Source organism: Bos indicus, chromosome 22, assembly GCF_029378745.1.
Source record: "Bos indicus isolate NIAB-ARS_2022 breed Sahiwal x Tharparkar chromosome 22, NIAB-ARS_B.indTharparkar_mat_pri_1.0, whole genome shotgun sequence".
NCBI lineage: Eukaryota > Metazoa > Chordata > Mammalia > Artiodactyla > Bovidae > Bos > Bos indicus.
The window spans coordinates 57,850,456-57,865,661 of record NC_091781.1 but is presented as its reverse complement, the minus strand read 5'-3'; the positions used below and the strand labels follow the sequence as shown (position 1 = coordinate 57,865,661).

General features: G+C 59.0%; 1 long non-coding RNA gene across 2 annotated transcripts; it reads left to right on the top strand.

The window, feature by feature from the left end:
• Nucleotides 1–229: 229 nt before the first annotated feature.
• Nucleotides 230–6,203, top strand: LOC109575935 (uncharacterized). 2 transcript variants are annotated; one of them, XR_011563091.1, is made up of 2 exons: nt 230–710; nt 5,067–6,203. It is a non-coding gene; the product is annotated as an uncharacterized lncRNA (long non-coding RNA). The 2 variants fall into 2 exon arrangements; XR_002183298.2 differs by having other exon boundaries at nt 230–714.
• Nucleotides 6,204–15,206: the final 9,003 nt, after the last annotated feature.

The window sequence follows — 15,206 nt, the reverse complement described above, 5'->3', positions numbered from 1 at the left end:
CAGCACAAGCAAGGACCAGAGAAAGGGGCCACACAAGCACTCCCCAACAAGGAAGCGAGGGCCGGGTGATGAACTGGTGGGGAGCCTGACCCGTGGACACTAGGGCCCCCATTTTCCAGGAAGGGAGACTGAGGCGTAGAAGGAAGTGACTCAGTCACGCTCACTTGTCTAGGGAGTGATGGAGCCAGGTTCAGCAGCGTCTCTCTCCCCTGCAGCCTCCTTCGCCAAGATCACCAGCTCGGTCTTGTGACTTGTGAGATGATTCACTCGCCCTGGCCAGGCCCCGGTGACCTCGGTGGCCTCGGCCCGCAGCGACTTGAAGCAGGGTTTCAGTTCCCGGCCAGAGACTGAGCCCAGGCAGTGGCAGGGGGCGCGTCGAATCCTGGCCACCAGACCCCCGGGGACCAGCGGCCAGTGATGAGGCCCAGCTTGTCGCCTGTGTGGAAGTGAATCTCCACACAGAGGTGGACAGCGGGGAAGCGAGCCCAGTGTGTGTCAGGAGGAAGACGTGTGCGTGTGCATAGTCACACGGGCAGGTCAGAGAGAGTCACGCCCTCGTGGTGGCTTGGCTCGCCTTTCTGGGGCATTTCTTCCGGGTTTCCTGTGGGCAGTCCCCTTACTTCACCTGTTTCAGAGTCCGTGTTCGGTCCGTCTCGGCGTCTTCCTGTGTGCTTCTCTCTGAGCCAAGATGGATTCTAGCGAGAAGGCTGGTGGGTACGTTGACATCACTTACTGTGAGGCAATACCCCCGCTCTTTTGACCTCCAAGGAGCCTTTCTGTGCATGCGTAGTTAGGAGGATGTCCTTGACCTTGGGAATGAGGAATATGTGGTATTTTCTCTCTCATCTGGGCAGGGCTCAGCTCCTTTCTCGCTCCTGCTAGTTTGGCTGCCCAGCCTGGGACCCATCTATCTTCCGCCTCACGAGTGAACTCCTGTTCATCCCTTGACGCCCAGCTGAAAGCTGGGTGATGCCTCTCAGTCTCCTCCTCCTCAGGGAGGCCCTCTCAGTCTCTGTTTTCTCCAAATTCCAGGGAGATTGCTTGTTAGTCTGCCCCACTGCCTGGGACGGCCTTGGGGGCAGAGGGCCTGTCTCATCTCTGTCTCCCCGGCACCCAGACCAAGGCCAGGTTTACAGTAGATGCTCTAAAGTGTTGATGAGACAGAGAGAGAGTGGATGAATAAATAAGTGAATGAAAGGATGAAGGAAGTCCTTGTTTTATTTTTATTGCAGTATAGTGGCTTCTCGGGGTTGCGTTAGTCTCTGCTGTACAGCGGAGTGAATATACATGGACTCTTTTTAAAATTTTTTCCCATAAAGGTCATTACAGAATAATGAGAAGCGTTCCTTATGCTGTTTGGTAGATTAGACCTTTATGTAGAATCTAAAAATACGGAACAAATGAACTTATTTACAAAATAGAAATGGAGTTACAAGTATCGAAAGCAAACACGACTGCTGGCGGGGAGAAGCAAGGGGCTGCGGGGCAAGGGATAAATGGGAGACTGGGACTGATATAGACACACACTGCATGTGAAATGGATAGCTAATCAAAGCCAGGCTTTGACGTCAGACAGGCCCGGTCCAGAGTCTGGCTGGCCTGTGGCCCTGGGGCTGCAAAGCCCCAGAGCTCGGCCTCCTCCTCTGTGGAGCCGCCTCTGTGCGCAGCCACCCTGATGGCGGACGGCTCAGGGAGCTCTCCGTGCTTCACGGAGCGGGCCGGCCTGGGCTCAGCCCTTGCCTCTGCCACTTACCGTGCGTTGGTTTGCACAAGGTGCTTGCTTGACTGCTCCGCGCCTCGGTTTTCCCATCTGCAAAATGGAGCCTAAGGACGCTCACCTCATAAGGTAGTTTGGAGGAGCAAATGAGGCAAGGTATGCAAGGTGTTCACAACAGAATGTGGCGAGCGGAGAGCGCCAGACACGGCTTGTTTCGTCAAGGCACGTGGTGTGTGCATCACCCTGGCCAGGGCAGGGGCTGCTCTCCCAGCCCCTTCCTCCATCCTTCGACCCAGAAGGGGTGCTGCAGGGACGCGGCAGGGCAGAGGGGGCTCTGACAAGCTGCCAGAGCCGCAGCCCTGCTCTGGGAAACATCCCTGGTCCCACACGGCAGGACCCGCTGATTCCAGACAGAAAGCCCACGTAGCCCTCGAATTCACCGCCCACGTCAGCGACACTGGCCTTCACTCCCGAATCCTCGAGGAGGAAGGCATCAAGCATGTCTGGCTGTGATGGGACTTCAGCGTAACGGTTCCAGCCTCCGAGCTCGGTTCCAGAAGTCCCTTTGTGACGTGCTCCTTTGAAATCCCGAGTCAGAGTGTCCCCTTCCACTCAGCAAGGTCGATGTTGCTGTGAGCAGGATGAATTTAGGTGCCTTTTTTTTTTCCTTTTGAGCTCTAAGTTCCAAGCTATGGACCCAAATCATATGCTTTAATCCCTTCAGGCCCATGACAAGAGTGTCCCTCAATAGAAGGAGGGGACAAGGCTCAGAGAGGTTGCCAAACGTGCCCAGGGTCACCCAGCACACAAGCAGAGTCCGGAGTTGAGCCCGCACACGTGTGATCCCAAAGGCAACGCTCTTCACGGCTGTTCTCAGCGCCAGCCACGCGTCGGGATCAAATGAGGAACTTTGATGGTGCTGGCTCTGGCCTGTCGCCTGGGTGTCAGTTGTTGCCGCTGGGTTTTCTGATTTTTGTTGGCTGTGCAGGGTCTTGGTGGTAACATGCGGGATCCTCAGTCTTAGTTGCTGCATGTGGGGTCTAGTTCTCTGACCAGGGGTGGAACCAGGGTACCCCTGCCTTGGGAACACGGAGTCTTAGCCACCGGGCCGGCAGGGATGTCCCCGGGCGTTAGTTTTTATAAGGCTCCCCGGTAGATCAGCCAGGCAGCCAGGTTGGCAGGACAGATCTAGAGGATGGACACATGTGCCCAGGAGAGACAGAGCCTATGAGATGGTAACCCGTAGCCCCTGAAGCCCCCCAGGGACAAGGTCATTGTTCAAGCCCAGACCCTAGGCTGAGGACTTCCAGAAAGCTGCACCTCCATCCGGAGGCAGCACGGAGGCAGCAGGGGCTGGGGCAGAGCCTCTTCCAGGAGCCGCTCCTGGGCCGGAGGCCTGGCCGTGACCCCCAGACCTGGCTTGGGCCCCTCACCCCGTCATAGCTCAGCACAGGCCTGACTCTCCAATCTTTTATTCCTGTGTGAGCAGTGGGAGGATTTCTTCAGACAAAATCTGGGGAATTTGGCTTGAGTGGACTTTGACTCAGCCCATTCCTTCTGACATTCCAATGAGATGTCTCTGACCCCGCAGCCTCCAGCCCAAAGCTCCTCAGAAATCCGCAAATGCCAGACCTGGTGGCTCATCCCCAAGGCGGGCGGATTCCACAGCCTCCAGGAAGGTGCCGACGTCCGGTCCTGCTTCTGCGGTTTCCCAACTGAGAGGCCTTGGGATGGTGGCTTACCTTACCTGAGAGTCTCAGTTTCCTCACCTGTAAAATGGGCATCTACCTCATATTCGTAGACGATTACAAGAGAGGATGCCACACTCTTCGCCAGTGTCTGGTGTGCAGGAGGCCCTTGGTAAGGACCGCTGTTGTTCCTGTCAGCCTGATGGTGGTGGGGGAGCCTGGGCTGCAGGCCTCTGGGATTCACACCCCACGTGGCCTGCCACTCTGACCCCATCATGGCCCTGCTGCCGAAGACTGACCCCAGGCGGCCATCCTATAGGTCAGAGGCTGTCCCCTTCCCCCCAGCCGTCACACCAGCTGCAGTAATACAGTGAGCCTGGCCGAGAGACCCAGTGGTACCACCGCCCACAAAGCTCTCCCTCCATCCCCACTGCCACCACCCTAGTCCAGGCCCCCAGCGGGTCTCATTCTTCCCACCCGCCTGCAGGCTCAGCCCCTTGAGTGCACTGCCCACCCGGCTGAAGTTGCACAGCACTGCCATCATGTGTTACGCTTCTCCCCAGCTGCCCAGGCCCTCCTGCTCAGCCAGCCTCCAGCGTCCTCTTGGGCCCTGGCCACAGGCACTCCATCCCCTCCGGCCTCCGTGGCGTGCCCTGCCCCCCACCCTGCACCTCTTGGCACTGCCCAGGTGCGCCAAGCTCTCTCCTGCCTCTGAGCCTCTGCACATGCTGCTCCCCTTGTCTGCTGGGTACCCTTTCCCCGTCCCGCCTACTGGTCAACTCCAGGTCATCCTTCGGCTCAACTGGCAGAGCCTTTGAGCTTCCCCACATGGGTCTCCACAGATTACCTGGGCTTCCTGACAGCTCTGCAGCTGGGTTCCTAGAGCAAGTGTCCCAGAAGAACCAGGGGGATGGTACCTTGCTGCTATGACCTGCCCTGGAAGCTTCTCAGCATTGTTCTATCTTCGCCAAAGACTCAAGGGAAGAGAACACGGGGACTTTACCCCTCAAAGAGAGGAGTGTCAGGGTGATGTCATACGACGAGCCCGTGCAAGGGAAGGTGTTGTAGTTATTCTTGGAAAAACCAAGGGCAAAAAGAGGGCAAAGGAAAGTGACAGAGGTCAGCGGCTAACTGGGGCCACCCGTGTGGGGTCAGGAGTCCACAACCTCACTGACTTACAGCTGGTATTTCAGTTGGCAGTGCGGCTCTGACTCGGTCAGGAAAGCTTAGCGGTGTGAGTCTGCTCAGCAAAGCGCCTAAGGAGCCGGGGGAAGCTTTCTGTCCATACTGGAGATATCCCCAGTTCAAAGCTCTGGGTATTAGTGACCTCGAAAATCTCCCTGCAGGGCTGGAACAGGAGGAGGGGCCACAGGTGATTTCAAGAGGCTTGGGCAGGGAAGAGCGGGTAATGGTCCCAGTACTCCTGGCCCACTGGGGATCGCGTCCTCTGAGGGTCGTCAGGAGAAAAGGCTCCGCCTGGTACCCAAGGCCTGGAGTGTTCTGGGGGGGAGGTCTCATGGGTCCAGCCATGCACACCCTCCTTGCAGAGGCAACAGAAGGAAATTGTGGGGCGGGGCGGAGGGTGCTGGCGTGAGCAAAGCCAACATCAGATTTCCTCTTTTTCTTCACCCTGGGTTCTCGTTCCTCTTTCCTTTTGCCAGTTGGGCCCGGACAAATCAGGTGTCCAGAACATGAGGACTCTCAGGCCCCACGGTGTGGCCGCTGACACGCTGTTCCGGCCATCGCAGCCGTTGCTCCGTCACCCTTGAGCCGCGTCGCATGGATCTCCGGGCCTCCAGCGCTGACACCTGCTGCGTCTTGGCGGCCATCGCAGGCGAAGACTTGTGACCCGGAGCGCAGACAAAAGTGCTTCATGAAGACAGTCTGGCGGGCTGGACGGCTGGCCCTGCTGCCTGACAGTAACGGAGCTCCATCCCTAGAGGAGAGCAAGTGTGAGCAAACCTTTCGCTGAGCATTTACTGAGCACCTCCTGTGTACCAGGGCCCAGGAAGCACCGTGGACACGCTCATGCTCGGGACATATGTGGGCCCTACCCTTGAGGGCTCACTATCTGGACTGTTCCAGAAACAGCAGGTGAGGTCTAAGCAGAGGAAGATGAAGGAGAACTGGCCAGATGGGAGGGGGGAAGGGCTGCTTTCCTGACAGAGGGAACAGCGTACAGAGGGCTCAGGGGCCAGAGAGAGAAGGGACTTCAGGAGTATAGAGTCTGAGCACAGAGGGGAGGCTGGAGGGGGGTGGATAGTAAGCTGTTGTTCACTCAGTCGTGTCCGACTCTCTGCGACCCCACGGACTGCAGCATGCCAGGCCTCCCTGTCCATCACCAACTCCCGGAGCTTGCTCAGACTCGTGTCCGCTGAGCTGCTGATGCCCTCCGACCATCTCATCTTCTGTCGTCCCCTTCTCCTCCCGCCTTCAATCTTTCCGGGCATCAGGGTCTTTTCCAATGAGTTGGCTCTTTGCGTCAGGTGGACGAAGTACTGGGGCTTCTTCAGCTTCAGCATCAGTCCTTCCAGTGAATATTCAGGACTGATTTCCTCTAGGATTGACTGGTTGGATCTCCTTGCAGTCCAAGGGATTCTCAAGAGTCTTCTCCAACACCACAGTTCAAAACCTACCAGCCATGATCCCCACTCCTCAAGACTGAATCCTGAATGAGGTTGGAAAGCCATCTGGTTCACCCAGGGATGGAAGCCACTATGCAGGACGTCCACTACATGCCTGGCACTAGCCAGTTGCTTTTATCTTTATTCATTATAATTTTTAAATTAACCATGTAATTAAGTTCCACCTTTCTTGAGATCTAATTGACGTACGCTGGCTGTTTTTCAAACTCTCTGATTTCAGAATTCCCATTTCACAGATGAGGAAACTGAGGCTCTGAGAGGCACAGAGACCGGCCCAGAATTTTCCAGTTAGGAAGCTGAGCCCCAGGGTTCAAACACAGCTGTCACTTATTCCATTACCACCACGCCCCCAGCCCCCCGACCTGACACCCCCCTCCCCACCCTGAGCAGGACTCACCCACCACATCTGGGCCTCCTGGCCGTGCCAGGCTCTACATTCCAGCAGGCTGGTGGAGACAGGTGTGGGCAGAGCACGCCTGCAGGCCTAGAGCCCCGCCTGCCAGCCCCCAGGCCCTCACTGGGCAGTGAGCGTGGAGGGGTGCCTGTGACAACCTCGAGAGACAGGCGCGGGCTGGGGGCCGGCCCCCGCCCTGCCAAGACGGTGTTGTCAGTCTCTGCTCTCCTCTGACGCACCTACAAGTTCAGGGCCAAGACTTATTAAGGAAAAGGTAGGGCTGCGGATGGCGGACACGGCGCGGTCAGTGCCTGGAGGTGACGCCAGCCTCCGGGAGGGGGGCTGGCTGCTGCCAGCTGAGCACCGTCTCCTCCAACGGGGACTCTTCCACGCGATTAGAGTTGCGGTGTGTCTGTCTGTCCTGGTGTACTGTCGCCTGGGAGGACAGAGAGACTCGATTCCATGGGGGCGGGGCTGCAGAGCTGGACAACCTGGGCTTGGCCACTAACCTCTGCAGGGCCTGGAGGCAGTGACTTTACCTCTCCGGGCCTCTTTCCAGGGAAAGAGGGAGGAGAGTAGCGTTCAGCTCCCAAAGCTTGTGAGTATGCTGGGGAGTACTACAGGAGAAGCGTTCATCCCCGCAGGTACCCAGGACGGTGAGCCATTACTGCTAGTGGTACTGTTGAAAGTGAAAGCGTTAGGCACTCATCAGGTCCGACTCTTTGCGACCCCATGGACTGCAGCCCATGCTGCAGCGGACAGGCTCCTCTGTCCATAGAATTCTCCAGGCAAGAATACTGGAGTGGGTTGTCATGCCCTCCTCCAGGGGATCTTCCCGACCCAGGGTTTGAACCGCGTCTCCTGTGTTTCAGGCAGATTCTTTACCATCTGAATCACCAGGGAAGCCCAGCAATGCTATTAGTACTTCATCATCATCGTCATCATTCAGGCCTGAGTCTTTAAGATCCGCGCGGACCTGAGCAGGCGCCCTGTGATTCTGTGCAGGGACACAGTGACAGCCAACCTCCTTGAGGTGGAACCGGGGGCTGGGGCCTGAAGGGGTGAGGGAGCCGGCTGTGAGCCCGTGTCTGTCCCCACCTTGCTGTGTGACCCTGGCAAGTCCAGCACTCTCTCTGCACCTCCGTCTGCCCCTTGTTCACGGGCAGATGTGCACGAAGTCCCTCCCAGCTCTGCGGCTCTGTGACTAGACTTGTTAAGGGCACCTGCTGGGGGCCCAGCCCAAGGCCAGGTGCTTGGTGGGGATTTGATATCAGATGTGGAGGGGGCTTGGGACCCCTGGGCCTCCCAGTCCCTTGGAGGGGTGCCTGTTTTCTGAGAAGGAGGGATTGGGTCTTGCTGGTTATTTGGTTCCCCCGTGTGCACCCTTCCACCCCCAACAGCCTGAGGTCCATGCTCTTTCCCTGCTCTGCGAAGCTCCAGCCTTTTGGGACCAAGCCAGCCCTTCCTCTTTCACGCTCAGGTCAGCGCCACCTCCTCCAGGAAGTCTTCCTTGATTCAGGACTGAGTTAGTTGCCTTCCTGGGCCAAGGTCCCGGCCTCCTCTCATAAGATGACAGCCCACCCCGACTGGGCAACCTAACCAACAAGCAACCAACTTGTTGGCAAGTAACCAACACCCCTGAGCCTCCGTTTGGTCAACTGTTACGTGAGGATGTTCAGTGCCATCTCAAAGATGAAAACAACCATGGACGCAGAACCAAGCAGGCCTTCGCAGAGGCTCGGCGCAGGGCGGGGCGTCCTGGACACCTTTGCACTGGCTGTCCTGTCCTTCCAGCAAACCGAAAGTGTCCGGCAGTAGAGGATTTGAGCTCAGGAGCCCTGGGCCCTCAGTCCCGGTTCAGATCCCATCTCTGCCCCTCCGTTGCCCTGCCTTCAGGACCCCCATCTGCCTGGGGGCTGTTATGAAGGTTGATGTGTGTGCAGTGCCCGGAGCCTGGCCCAGGGCGCGTTACCCCTTGCTGTGGAGACGGTTTAAAAAGGGAGTTGACGCAGAGCGTGCTTGGGGCTTGGCCTGGCGGCTGCAACCCTCACACCCAGCCTGCCTCCCTCCGCAGGGCTGCTGCTGCCTGCCAGCCTCCCTAGTGAGCCCCCGGCTGCATGGAGTTTAATCTCCCGGCCGGTAAACACGCAACCACGTTTCCCAGGCTTTGTCCTGTTACTTCCGGCCGTTCTCAGGCCCTGCGCACTCCTCCCACCCTGAGTCCCAAGCCCCCCCGGTCCCCTCTGTCCCTCACCCACGCCTCGGTTTCCTCATCTGTGAAGGGGGGCGGGCAAGAGACCAGCTGTCACCCCAAAAACGGGCCTCACACTGTGCTGGGCGATGGTGCAAACCCTTGGTGGCGGGCCCCCAGAAGACGCCACTGAGCCCCGCACCCTCCTCTGCTCACTCCCCATCCCCCCACCTGGGACCCTCCCCCAGAACCCCCTCCAGCTCTCTGCTGTCCCTGCACCCCCCGGGTCTGACATCCCACACTGTGGAACCCGGGGATTCACCCGCCATGTGGCGGGTGGACTGGGGCCAGGAAGGCTGGCAGAGGCAGGCCAGACTGGGGGTTAGTCACTCACACGCCTCCGCCTGCCTCGGTTTCTGCATCTGTAAAATGGGAACAGTAGCGCTCGCCCCCTCTTGCCGCTGTCCTCGCGGGGCCCGGCGCCCCCTCGCGCTCCTGAGGCTGTGTTACTGGCATCGCCATCGGTGAGAGATGGGAGGTGGCCCTGCCTTCTGCAGGTGCTTTCTGGCACTGTGTTGCCTCTCGGCAGGGATGGAAATCTACTGCCTCCGTCGCTGCCTGCACACAGCTACTTGGGCAGGGCGACGGGGTACCTCTCGTGTCTTGTCACCCCTCTCCACCGAGGCCAGAGCGTGGGAGCACGGCTTCCAGCCCCACCTCTGAGCGTCTCCTCACCGCCCCTGCCCTGCGCCTGGTGCCCTGGCCTATGGCTCCCCCCAGACCTGCTCCAGCTGGGGCTCCAGCCCCAGGCCTCCTGGGCCAGCCCGGCCTGTCACCTGCTGAGCTCTCCCTGCTCCTGCCCCAGCGCCTCGGGCTTTCTGGACAGGGCTGGAGGCCGGGAGTGGCCAGGCCTGGTGTGGACCCCATGTCCACCACCCACACACTGCCCAGCCTTGGCCAAGCCGCCCGTCTTCTCATAGCCTCGGGCTTTCCCCGCCAGGAAAAATGGGGTCATGATGGAGATCAAGGAAGCATGATTTACGGAGCGATCCCCAGGCACCCAGCCAGCATTTCGCCTGCATGATCTTGTTTTCCCTTCCTGACGGCGCCGTGACATGGGCAACGCCTAGTGTTCATGGGCGATGGCGTTGCCAAGCGCTGTTCCCAGCGCGTGAATCCATTTAATCCTCGGGACAATGCCGTGCGCGAGGGGCTGGCGTCATCCCAGTCACGCATCAGGGGACTGAGGCAGGGGGGCGGACTGACAGATCCGGGTGGGCGGGCGGGCTCCAAAGCGTACGCCCTGGGCCCACGTGGGTGACATGACCTCTCAGGAGACCCACAGAGGGGCAGTGACTTGTCCACACAGCTGGGACACAGCAGAACGGAGCTCAGGGTTGGGACAGTCCAAACCCTATGCCCATGAAGCCGGCACCTGGCTGAGCCTCTGCAGAGGGATTGACTAGGGGTCCCACTGACTGAGGGGAGGTCACTCCCCAGGAATCTGCAGGCTCCTCGTAAGGGCCCCGAGCCTTCCTGCTTGGGGTGGAAGTGAGCTGTGAGCAAAAGCCACCCCCCTACCCACTGGGGAGCTCCTTAACCATAGAGACTTGGGTTCATTCATCCATCCACTTACCTACCAGCTCATCCTTCCACCCATCCACACACACACCCCATCCACCCCTCCACGCATCCGTCCATCACCCACCCATCCACCTATCCACCTGTCCACGCATCTGTCCATCACCCACCCATCCACCTATCCACCTGTCCACGCATCTGTCCATCACCCACCCATCCACCTATCCACCCGTCCACGCATCTGTCCATCACGCACCCATCCACCTATCCACCCGTCCACGCATCTGTCCATCACCCACCCATCCACCTATCCACCTGTCCATGCATCTGTCCATCACCCACCCATCCACCTATCCACCTGTCCACGCATCTGTCCATCACCCACCCATCCACCTATCCACCTGTCCACGCATCTGTCCATCACCCACCCATCCACCTATCCACCTGTCCACGCATCTGTCCATCACCCACCCATCCACCTATCCACCCGTCCACGCATCTGTCCATCACCCACCCATCCACCTATCCACCCGTCCACGCATCTGTCCATCACGCACCCATCCACCTATCCACCCGTCCACGCATCTGTCCATCACCCACCCATCCACCTATCCACCTGTCCATGCATCTGTCCATCACCCACCCATCCACCTATCCACCTGTCCACGCATCTGTCCATCACCCACCCATCCACCTATCCACCTGTCCACGCATCTGTCCATCACCCACCCATCCACCTATCCACCCGTCCACGCATCTGTCCATCACCCACCCATCCACCTATCCACCCGTCCATGCATCTGTCCATCACCCACCCATCCACCTATCCACCTGTCCACGCATCTGTCCATCACCCATCCACACACTTATCCATCTATTGCCCATCACCCACCCTTCCTTCCACCTGTCCACCTGTCCACACACCTAAGCTCCCACCTGCCACCCCTTGCCCACACTTCCTTCCATCTCTCCACCCATTCACACGTCCATCCACCTACTCATCACTCCACCTCTGTGCATCTACCCACCCGTGCTTCCACCTGTTCGTCCACTCTCCCTGCCTTCTTTCCTGCTTTCCTCCCATGGCGCATTCATCTATTCATCTTTCCAGCCAGCCAGTGCCTCGTCTGTGCAAGACCCTGTGCTGGGCAGTGCTGAGAACTTGGGTAAATTGTCTACAGTCCCTAATGTGCAGAACTTACTCCCTAGGAAGGGAGTTTGACTTAAAATTCAGTGGAACATGGTGTGACAAATGCCATAACTGAGGCAGCATGAAGGGCCGAGATAGACCAGAAAAGCAGAGGACTCTGCTTAGGGATCAGGGAAGACTTGCTGGAAGAGGTGTCCTTTGAAGGATATTTGTATGAGTCAGGGCTCTCCAGAGGAACAGAAGCAGTAGAAAGTAGGTATAGAGAGAAAGATTTATTTTAAGACATTGGCTCATGTGAGTATGGAAGCTGGCGAGCTCTCAATCTACAGTGTGGGCCAGCGGGCTGGAGTCCCAGGAAGAGCTAGTGTTACCGTTCAAGTGTGGAAACCATCCGCTGGAGAATTCCCGCCTGCTCAGCAGAGGTCACCCACCCACATAATGGAGGGCAATCTGCTTTACTCAAGGTCTGTTGATTTAAATATGAATCCCATCCGGAAACATCTAGAATAACAGTTGACCATATACTTGGGTACCGTGGCCCAGTCAAACTGACATAAAGTGAACCATCACAGCACTTGACATGCAAAGGCACTGGGATTTGAAGCACTCTAAGCAGGGAAAACGATTCTTCCATTGGCCTAGGGGTGGGCTGTGGCTTTGGGACAGTGGGTTCCGCTCAGGGTCGAGAATGTGGGCAATGAGACCAGCGAGTAGGTGGTCCCATCCTGACACCTAGGAGGGGCAGTGGCTGAGTTCTGAAGCTGGAAAAGATTGAGGGCAGGAAGAGAAGGGGGTGACAGAGGATGAGATGGTTGGATGGCTTCACCGACTCAATGGACACGAGTCTGAGCAAACTCCGGGAGCCGGTGAAGGACAGGGAAGCCTGGTGGGCTGCAGTCCTTGGGGTCGCAGAGCTGGACATGACTGAGCGCCTGAACAATAAGAGGCAGATCTGGGGGATATAAGGCTGCTCAGATATAGGGGATATGCGGCAGGTTGCCCTGCACCTCCATTCCCCTCCCCAACCCCATGCCCTGCCAGGCCCAAGCCAGATGTGGTGGGCAGGGCAGAGGGCCTGGCAGGCTGGGCTGCTCAGCGGCCACTTCCAGCTGCTCCGGCTTGGGGCCCCTGTGCCTGCTGTCGGTGAGAGGCAGCCCCGGCCGGGCTCCCCTGTGCCCATCTCACTCTGATTGCTCTCTCACCCCCACCTCCGAGCCTCAACCCGTGGGCCTCCTCTGTTCTCTCTGCCTCCATGCCTGGCTGTGTCTGCCTCTCCTTCTCTCCTTCTCCCCATCCCTGAGATAAGCGGGGCAGACATCAGTGGCTCTCTGCCTCCCAGACATCCAAGCATCCCCAGGACAGAAACTAGCCAGCCGGAAGCATCTCAGAGACCACCTTGTCCAACAACTGGGACGACTGAGGCCTCTGAGTCCTGCCCAGGGTCGCTCACCAGTCTCGAGGGGGTAGGGAATGCCTCCCCAACCCCAACTAACCCCCTTCGCTCCAGCTCCCGCAGCAGCTAAACCTAGAAACGGCAGTTAAATCCCAGGCATGCAGGAGGGGCTGGTTGCCAAGGGCCAAGGACTCTGCTAAGGTGAAAACTGGGCTCCTTGCAAGTCTTAGAGCAAGAGAACCCGAGGCAACCCGGGAGAGGCGGTCGGGCCGCTGCAGCCTGTGGGCCTCTGTCTCTTGGCCTTTGTGACCCTGACCACCCTTGGAGGCCAGGGCTGGGGCCTCGCTGGGACATCGCGACCCAGCCCCTCTCTGACCTGCACCCTCAGAGGCCCCCCCACGCCCTGCACTTCTCTCCGCCTCGGACCCCCAGTCTGCGGTCCAGGACATGAAGCTCTAGCTGGGTGGCCCTGGGCGAGGCAGGCCCCCTCTTTGTAAGGATGGAGCCAAACCCCATCCTGGGCAAGACTCTGGGGGCCACCAGGTGCACATTCCTGGCCTTAGCCTCCGTGTGCCTCGCTTTTCCTCATCTGTAAAATGGGGAGACTGGCACGTGCTTCCTGCTTTCCTAGAGCGGCCGTGAAATCGAGGGAGTCATGGTAGGAGAACCTCAAACAGAGATGCTGAGCGCAGGGGCCACGGCTCTGGTGCTGCTGTATTCCTACTCCTTCCCGGCCCCGGTAGGGCGAGACACTGAAGACGCGGATCCCACGTGTGTCCGCTCTGGAGAAAGGTCTGCTGCTCTGATCGCACTACCAGGGCCTCCCCAGAGGGAAGGAGGCCTGGACGCTCGGCTCAGCTGTGGCTCGCTCCATGCCTCAGTTTCCCCCATCCGGGTCAGGATTGCACCCCAAAGCTTCTTCCAGCTATGACATGATTCATATCTGGAGATTTGGGCAGGAGTCTCAGCCCACCTATTAAACGAGCATTGTTGGCCCCAAGAATGGCAGCAGCGAGATCAGACCCAGGCTGTGTGACCCGATCGTCCCGGAGGTGGCAGTGGCGGGGGGTGGGCCTTGAATCGCCTCTCAATGGGTCATTCTGAAGGCACTGGGGACCTGGGGGCGGAAGAAGACGGAGGCTTAAATAGACGAACCAACAGGATCGGGGTGGAGGGACCTTGGCACTTGGTGATGCTCCAGATGAATTCCCCGCGGGCCTGCTGCGGGCGGAGCCCTGAGCCGCCTCTGAGGGTGACCTGAATCGGCTCCTGGGCCCGGTTTTGTGTCTGTGTCCAGCCAGCGCCTCCTGCCTGAGTGACGACGTGAGGGTGGGCAGGCTCCCCTGGCAGAGGCCACCGCTGGCAGGATGCCGAGGGCTGAGGGTCTGTCGTGCGCAGGTGGGTGGAGGGCCGTGGAAACTCCGAGAAGCCGCTGCCTGCCCCTGGGCTTTGGAGGGCAGAGGCGGAAGGGGAGGGGTTTCTCTGCCCTCAGCCTTGGGGCAACGTGCCTGAGCATCTGGGGCCTGAGCTCACTGACCACTGATGGAGTCCACGGCCGCGTCCCAGGGCCCGCCCAGTGTGGGGACTGTGCCAGCGGCCAGCAGCCCTGGGCACCAGCGTGCTCACTGAGGCCTGGGCAGGGCCGTGCCCTCTGCCCAGATCGGGGCGGGGAGAGGTGGTCCACCTTCCTGTGGGCACGCAAGGGTCAGGGGAGGAAACAGGTGCAGAGACAGCGGGGCGGCCCAGCGTGGCACCGCCAGCACGCACCGTCTGTGATGGAAGCCCTGTCTGCCGTGCCCTCTGCCCCTGTTCTCATCACCGCTGGGCCGTCACGGCTCCACCGAGCATCTGGCCCAGAGCAGGGGCCCCGCGCGTGTTTGTGGAACGAATGAATGATGAACCAATTAATCAGTCTGGGCAAAACCGGAATAGAAGCACCTCGAGGTCCTTCAAGATCAGACGCTCTGAACAAGGCTCAGGCCTCCCTCTGAGCACATGTCACGACGTCTGCGCAGTCTCAGTGGAGACGGGTTCTGGGATGTTGGACTTGTGCTCTGAACCTGAAAGTCTTAGTTGCTCAGTCGTGTCCGACTCTTTGTGGCCCCACGGGCTGTAGCCCGCCAGACTCCTAGGTCCATGGAATTTTCCAGGTAAAAATACTGGAGTGGGTAGCTGTTTCCTTCTCCAGGGGATCTTCCCAACCGAGGGATCGAACTTGGATCTCCTGCATTGCAGGCAGATTCTTTACTGTCTGAACCACTAGGGAGCAGGTACCATGATTATCCCCAAATTACAGGCGAGAAAACCAAGGCTTCAGGTGGAGTCTGCCTCAGGGCTGGCTTCTTTGGCAGTGGGGGAAGGAGGGGTCTTATGCAGCCAAGCAGCGCCCCTGACTTGTGTGACTTGTGTGTTGTGGCCCTGGGCTCCACCTGGGGTGGAGGCGGGCC